The 8,842-nt window shown below is 36.4% G+C and overlaps 1 non-coding gene across 1 annotated transcript; it reads right to left on the reverse strand.

Annotated features, from left to right (window-relative positions):
• Nucleotides 1-6,900: 6,900 nt before the first annotated feature.
• Nucleotides 6,901-7,007, reverse strand: LOC144998976 (small nucleolar RNA R71). The gene has a single exon (XR_013660507.1). It is a non-coding gene; the product is annotated as a small nucleolar RNA R71 (small nucleolar RNA).
• Between the last annotated feature and the right edge of the window lie 1,835 nt (nt 7,008-8,842).

An 8,842-nucleotide genomic window follows, 5' to 3' on the forward strand; every position in this document is an offset into this window, starting at 1 on the left:
GAGAGGTGTGAAAATGAACTCTATGTTTTATGAGTTTGATAAAACAAAAAATTAAATATGAAAGTTTAAACAAAAATTTATTTAAATTTGAATTTTTAGATTTGAAATTTAAAATTTAAAAGGAAACATATTAAATATTATATTAATACTAGTATTGTAATTTATTAGTTATTTTTAGTTAAGGCAATTATTAATTGATATGTAAATATGATTGTTAGTTAAGAAAAAATAAAAAAATAATAATAATAACAAAATGATAAATGGAAAAAGCATTTAATCAAAATACTAAAAAATGATATGTATCTAAGTTAATGAGAGAGTGACATGTAACAAAATTATTTTCATTTATTAGGGAGCATATATATATATATATATATATATATATATATATATATATATATATATATATATATATATATATATATATATATATATATATATATATATATATATATATAAGGCATGACTTGGACTATGCTATATAACAACAAACAAAACAAAAATAATAGCAAGCGAGGCTGGAATATTCCAAAAAATAATTAAAGAGTTCATTCTAAATGATATATTTAGTATTAGTATAACTCCAAAGTTTAAATAAATTAACAAGTTGGCTCTCTGTAAATTAACATGAAGTTTAATAGGTTTAGAAAAGAATTTACGGGTCGGAAGGTCTAGGGTGAGGACCTAGAAAAAAAAAAACTCTTATCATTATTATAAATTTTATTTTAAATGAATATATATAACAGAAAATTTGGATATGTTGTATCTATCTATTTTGTTCTCTCTCAACGCCTCCCATGAGTATTTTATTATTTAGTGTTATATTGTTTATTAAAAATATGGGTTGTATTTGAGAATGAGATAGATTTTTCGTTTTACAGATATGTTAACACCTGATTAATGCTCGTGAAATATAAATATCTATGTGCGCCGGACTTCTTGAATAAACATGGAAGATGATAATGTATGCAAACACGTTAAGACTTTGAGAAACTTAATTTATAGACAACTTAAAAGCGGATTAAATATGTCATAGGCGTGATAAATAAAATGTGTCCAAATTTTTTATATGAAAAACAAAGATATATTAATATATAAACAATGGTCCTATGTATTTTTTTGTCTACGATTAAAAATAAATACTTTTTGCAAAAATGATATTTTGAGAGATTTTGTTGTGTTTTTCATTATATTCGTAAAATGACTATTTTGTTCTTTATATAATTTTATTTTTATAATTTTATTTCATATATTTAAATGTTTATTGTGATGTTTATGTTATTATTAAATTAAGCGAGTCTCACACAGTAACCCCACTCCACCACTCCATCCTAAACCTCAATGGAAACTTATCTCCACTATTTCCTAGTTGAGAAATTAAATATAATCCTAATTTTTCTTCCTACAAATTCTCCTACCCAATTAAATATTGACATGTGTAACATTTAATGTTAATTTAATAAATTTAAATGATATTTTAGTAAACTAATATGACACATGTCATCATTTAATTTGGTAGGAGTATTTGTAGGAATAAAAGTAGGAGGATATTTAATTTCTCTTCCTAGTTTCATTCACCTTTTTTTGGATGATTAGATATGAAAGATATTCTTTCATTGTTGTCGGTATTCAAAATGATTCGGAGAGTCTACAACTATACAGTTTCTAAACTTATTCAGAGTCTATTTGAGCCTTGTAACTCCTATTATAACATGCACTAATAAGATTCTATCTCTTAGTTCTGAAGGCAATATGGTCATAGAATGCTTTTTAGGAGAGATAATTATGAGAAAATGATACAAATGTTTTATAACGTTTTTAATTAGGGTCATTTGATTCGGCCTCTAAAGTTTTTTTTTTTTTTTTTTGCTTTATGAGGAGACAAAGTAGGTGCTGACCGGTTTAAATGGTTCCCTTTACCTATGAAAATCGGTTTCTTATGCAAACTCTGCATTTGAAGCACGATGTGTCATCCATGTCATCATTGTTGTGGTCAGATTTGTATATTTTGGCTGCCTAGGTAGAAGACAAAAACTCTGGTGAGATTCAAGAACAAGAACTTAGATTCAAGAACAAGAGCCCATATCTCCTACCTCTACCACCATCCACTGTCCCCATCCATCTTCCACCATTCCAATTTCTTGACTTGGGTGAATGATAGAAAATCGCGATGAACATTGTAACATCCCAAAAAATCAAGATAAAACATTTATTCTTTTATAACCAAACGAAAAACCATAAATGTCTACAAAACATAATTTCTAAGAGTCAAAATCACAAATCAGAGTATCTCAAAATCAAATCTTATCAAATCCGAAGGATGTGCACGATCAAGCATTCGCCTCGCCCATATCATCTAAAGTACCTAAAACATAACACTTAAATTATAAGTCAAAACTTAGTGAGTTCTCCCAAAGTACAACACACAACCAAACAAATATACATAATGTATGTTGGGTCCACAGTCTCCCGATTGGATTTCCCACTTTGGCCCACAATCTCCCCAGTGGATTGCCACTAGCCCACAATCTCCCCATTGGATTGCTCGGGTTTGTTGGCAAACAACACAGTACAGTACAACCTCAACCTACCTACATTATGTCGACATATGTAACAGATAAACATATACCTAACAAGTACATGTAAGCATACAAATCTACCAATCTAACATACAATCAACATAGCATCATCCTATATACCAGGATACATAACCTAGTGGGCTGACATTGGTGTCTTAGACCCACAAGTACAGTGAGGAGAAACTCGCCTAACAATCTAAAATGTAGGTGAACAGATCGTTGCTCTGACTGTTGGCTCTACCGGTCACATATATAATAGTAGTGACCCAAACTCAGTTTACTACTCAAATTACCCAAAATACCCCTATGCCATACTTAGTCAAACCCATGGTCAAAGTTCAAAGCCAAATACTCACTCAAAAGTCCTATCGCCACTTATCACATCGTGACCCTCTAGTGGTCACGTTGTGACCTAATAAGACAGATTAGTCAAGAAACATCATCCTCACGTTGTGACACCCAGGTGCTCACGTCGTGAGGACGCTTTGGACATAAACGCTTAATAAAACTCTTAACCTTTTTGGACAAACAACCAAAACCTCCATAATGTTGTATCTAGATGATAAAAATCGTGGCGTTTTGGATATGCATGTCCCAAATACAAACTACGACGCAAAAGAAAGAAATTACACCAAATCTCATACAGGAGTCTCAAAACTCAACCACACTTCAGATCTAGCACCTATTTTATCAAAGGGACATTAGAGATCCATAAAGTTGGCAACTTTATAGATTCCAAACACTATACCACTAAATCCATGAAAGAAAATGCATAAAAACCTAGATCTAATCTTATAAACCCATAAAGGTATGATCATGAAAACTCACAATGATCTAAAAGGAGTGAAAATGAATGATAGAGAGGCTTGAGTGTCGAGTTGATGGATAAATGCTCTTCTTCTTCTTCCCCTTTGCTAGAAATCACCACAAATGAGCTTAAAATCAACTATAGAGTGATAAAGTTCAAAGGGAAGTGTTGTGAGGTGATGGAGGCTGAGGGTGAGCTAACCCTAGCCCTCATTTCCTTTAAATATGGAAACAAATCTAAAAAATTAGGATTTGACTCTCAGATCGGCCTCACACCATGAGCCATATATGTTCACGTCGTGAGCCCAAAGATGATGTGCGTTTTCAAACATTCCCTTCACGATGTGACAAGCATTCTTCACGTTGTAAGTTGGGTGAAACTTCCAAATTCAACTTAATGAAATTTTTACCTGAACTGGATGTTACAATTCTCCTCCAATTGAATTATACTCCGTCCTCGAAGTTCGATGTTATGAATAACTCAGGGTAGTGCTCTCGCATCTCTTCCTCAGGTTCCCAAGTCCATTTGGAACCCTTCTGATGTTGCCACTAAACTTCGACCGATGGGATCACCTTATTGTGCAAGGCCTTCGTCTTCCTATCCAAAATTGCCACCGGCCTCTCAACATAGTTCAGATGATCATTGACCTACATATCATCCAAAATAACCACTATAAAGTCATCATCTGCCACTTCCGTAGCTGGGAAACATGAAAGTTATTGTGGATCTTGTGAAGCCCCTCAAGCAGATCTAATAGATAGGCCACCATGCCTATCCTGGCGATCACTTCAAACGACTTGATATATCGGGGCCCCAAATTCCCCTATTCCTGAAGCGTATTACACTCTTCCAGGGTGATACCTTTAGTAAAACCATGTCAACAACCTGGAACTCCAACTCGGATTGACGCCTGTTAGCATAACTCTTCTGTCAACTCTGAGCTGTCTGTAACCTTTACTGATCTATTGAATAAGATATGTCGTCTAAAGGACTACCTTGGTCTTTTTTATAACCCGGTGACCGATCTCTCCCCAACAGACTGGGGTACGATACTTCCTCCGATACAAAAGCTCAAAAGGCGGCACACCGATACTGGAGTGATAATTGTTGTTGTAAGAAAACTCAGCCAGGGGAAGTTAGGAGTCCTAACTCCCACCGAAATCTATAACAAAGGCTCTCAACATATCTGATATGTGCATAATTAGTTAATTATTTAGCATATATTCTTAGTTATTTTTGATTAATTATGTGCATAATGTGGACAAAAGGTACTTAAAATGTTATGAATTGTGTTTTCAGTCCAAAAGATATGCTTGGAAGCAAAAAGGAGAAAAGGGAAGCAATTGAAGATCAAAGAGTGAAAGAAGATGATATACTCGGCGAGTAGATCGACCCTACTCGGCGAGTACACGAGGATATTCCAGAAGATAAATACGACTGCTGATTCAAGATGGATAAGTATGGATCTACTCGGCGAGTTGATTCTACTACTCGCCGAGTACACCCTGTTTTGGGATATCTATAAAACACGAATCCTTATCTCATAGGAAGGAACCCCTGGCGATTTTTGAAGGTTTAGCTGCGACTAAGAGATTTAGAAGGCGCTAAGGAACCCTAGGCTTCACTATTTGGAAGAATTCAAGCAATTAGGTTAATTCTACCACTTAGACTTAGGAATTGAACATGTTTGCTTTAGTAAACTTTGTTTTTATGTTTGTTTCTACTACAATTATGAGCTAAATTCGTTTTTGTTTCTGTTTGGGGAATACCAAAGAACTCCTATGGTTTGATTATTGATTATTGATTAATTGTCTTTTGGTGGTTTATTAAATTAAGTTTGTTAAAGAACCTTATGTATTAATCACTACTATTTTCTGTTAATTGGAAGGCAATTAGGTTGCATGAACATCATTTAATTGTTAACCTCATATGTCTATGTGAATGCTAAAGCATATGCTTAGAAGTAATGATTATGAAACTAAGATTAATAAGAAAATAGGAAGATTAATGTGTGAGCTTGTTTGAGAAACCATCAACAAGAGGTTAATTGAATTAATAACGTAATTGACAATTACAAATCTTATTTAATCCAAATAATTAATCTATGGAATTAATTAGTTTAAACACTTGATCAACGCTTAAATTAGTTAATTGTCTAAGGGTTAGGAGTAATGAATATGAACCTAACTATTATAATTGGTAACCAATAGCAATTAATCTATCTTAAACTTAAATAACCATAGGAGTGAATTGGTTGAACCTAAATGGAAACATTTTTATCAAATTTGGTGAATAGTTGTTGCTTTAGTTAATTAGTTAATTTAGTTTGTCTAAGTTTCTAGTCTTGCAAAACTAGAGAAAAAACCTTTACTTTTATTATTTGTTTTAGTTAAAATTAGTTATTAGTTTAATTTTCCGTTCCCTGAGTTCGATACCTTACTTATCAATCTATACCACTTAAAGACAAGTTCACTGCCTTTGTGTGCTCAATTTATTAATAAAAAGTAGGGATAAAACTAGTTGGTTTTACACACATAAAGTTTTTGGTGCCGTTGTCGGGGAACGGTTCTAAATAATTAAGTTAATTCCTAATTTTTCGATCTTTTGTGTGAGTTTACTTGCATAAAGTTCATTTATTGCAATTTAGTAATTAGTAATTAGGTTTTAGTATCTGTTTTAGTTAATTTAAAACTTAGAAATTTTTTTGAAATATCACTGATACTCGCCGAGTGCAATCGCACCTACTCGGCGAGTAGCAGTTTACTCAGCAGTAGATTTTCTTTATTTTTACAATCTTTTTGTTCTTTTTACGCTTTTTATTTTATTTATTTCAGGACTTTCATGACCAGAGGAGCAAACACACCACTAGTACCCCCGTTTGAAGACCCCGAATCCGCATTGAAAAGAAACAAAGGGAAGGACGTGGAGAGTTCAAGCACACCAAAGAAATCACCATTGTCCAACTTGAAGACTGTTTTTGGGAAAAAGAAGAGCAGTAAATCAGGAGCTTCTAGCGCTTCTTTGATAATTGAGGATCCAATTCAAGAAGATATTGGATACGAGACCGAGGAAGAAGAGGAGGCAACGTACGAGCAAGAAACCGAGTCGGAGGAAGAGTTAGCGTTCACTATGGCTAACATTGATGAAATCCCCATGGGAGAATGGAAGAAGAGGATGCGCGACGACCATGGCCCGGGACTTGTGCAACCCGCAATTCCCGCGATTGCTACCTTCGAGCTAAAAGGTCATATCCTAGCTTCACTCAAGGAAATACCTTTCTATGGGAAAGATCATGAAGATGCCTACAAACATTTGGATGAAGTAAATGATGTTGTTGATTACTTCAATATTCCAAATGTAACTCGCGAAACTCAACTACTTCGTATGCTTCCGGTAACCTTCAAGGGTGCTGCTAAAGACTGGCTCAAGTCACTTCCTCCCGGATCAGTCACTACTTGGGCCAGAATGAAGGAAAAATTTATTGATCACTTTTGCCCACCATCCAAGATAGCCAAACTGAAGAAGGCCATTGCAAACTTTGAACAACAAGCTGGAGAGTCCTTATATGAAGCATGGGAGAGGTACAAAGGTCTGCTAAGAAACTGCCCACACCATGATCTAAACAGCCAGCAAGAAGTTTCCATTTTCTATGATGGAGTCAATATCACAACCCGGCAATTGCTAGACTCGCAAGGCCCACTTACAAAGAAACCACCCCCGGTGATTAAAGAATTGATTGAAGAATTCTCTAAACACTCTAGAGAATACCACAACCCTAGGAATGATGCCACGAGGGGAGCCGCGTATGCTACCACTGAAGATTTATCCGCGGTCATGGTCATGTTAAAAACCATGGATAGAAGAATGGACAAAATGGATCAAACTATCCATGCTATTCGGGTGGGTTGTGAAAACTGCAATGGACCTCACCTCACTAGATATTGCGATTTGGATGAGAATGGCAATAAGAAGGCACAAGCATGCTATTCGAGCGGTGACAGGTATGATGAGGACTGGCGCAAACAAAAGAAAGAGTGGCTGCCTTACGAAGAGTACAAGAAGGCCAAGGAGGAGAAGTATAGACAAAAAGGGAGAGGCTTTTATCAAAAGGAGGAGCCGGTGCAAGAGAGGAAGCCAAGCTTGGAAGATATGCTTACTAAATTTGTGGCTGCTTCTGAGAAAAGACATAGTGACCATGATGCTGCTATCCAAGAAACAAGAACCATGCTCAGGAACCAGCAAGCATCCATCCACAACATAGAAACACAGCTTGGGCAACTTGCTCAAAAACTAAACCAAAGGTCACCGGGTGAGCTTCCTAGCAAAACCGAGAACAACCCACGAGGCGCACAAGTAAACATTGTCACAACGAGAAGTGGGAAGATCATCACTCCCCTAGCCCTCATTCGAACTGAAGCAACCAGAGACTCGCAGAAGGAAGGAACGGAAGAACAAGTAGAAAACCAAGATTCACAATCTGAGAGTTCTACTCGCCGAGTAGGGCCGATGGACTCGGCGAGTACCCCAGCAAAATCGAATGAACAGCCTCCCTTGAAGCCATACCAGCCTCCAATGCCATACCCAGCCCGAGCCAAGAAAGAGAAGCAGGAAGAGGAATATCAGAAGTTTCTAGACCACATTAAAACTCTTCAAATCAACATTCCTTTCATTGAAGCCGTCATGCAAATGCCCAAGTATGCTAAGTTCCTTAAGGAACTCCTCACCAACAGAAGAAAAATGGAGGAAGTGCAGAAGGTAGTGCTTAATGAGAACTGCTTCGCCGCAATGCTAAACAAGTTACCAAAGAAGAAGGGTGATCCGGGGAGCTTAACTTTACCTTGCCAATTTGGCAACTTGGCTGCAATTCATGTCTTAGCTGATCCTGGAGCAAGTGTGAACCTTATGCCATACTCGTTCTTTAAGAAGCTAGACCTCCCGGAGCCAAGGCCAATTCGAATGGTAATTCATTTGGCAAACAAAACTGTCACCTTCCCAAGAGGCATTTGTGAAGATTTGCTAGTGAAAGTGGACAAATTTGTCTTCCCGGCTGATTTCATCATTCTAGACATGGAGGCGGATCCGCAAGTGCCAATTATCCTTAGAAGGCCCTTCCTCAACACATCTAGCGCTATCGTAGACATGAGAGATTCTAAGTTCACATTGCGAGTTGGGGACGATTCTGTGACATTCGGGGTAGACCAAGCCATGAAGTACTCAAGGTGTAGTGACGACACTGCTTTCTCAATCGACATGCTTGACGAACTATTGGAAGAAGACATACCTGAAGATTCCAGCAAGTTTGCAGCTTTGGATGAAGCATTTGACCCAGAAAAGGACTTACTAGAGATTGAAAGACTGTTGGAAGAAGCGGAGTATGAAGAAATAAAGAAGCAATCTGAGAGCCCTACTCGCCGAGTAGACCCGATCTACTCGCCGAGTACAACTGAAGAAAAGC

The sequence above is a fragment of the Lactuca saligna genome, chromosome 5 (genome assembly GCF_052625555.1).
Source record: "Lactuca saligna cultivar CGN05327 chromosome 5, ASM5262555v1, whole genome shotgun sequence".
NCBI lineage: Eukaryota > Viridiplantae > Streptophyta > Magnoliopsida > Asterales > Asteraceae > Lactuca > Lactuca saligna.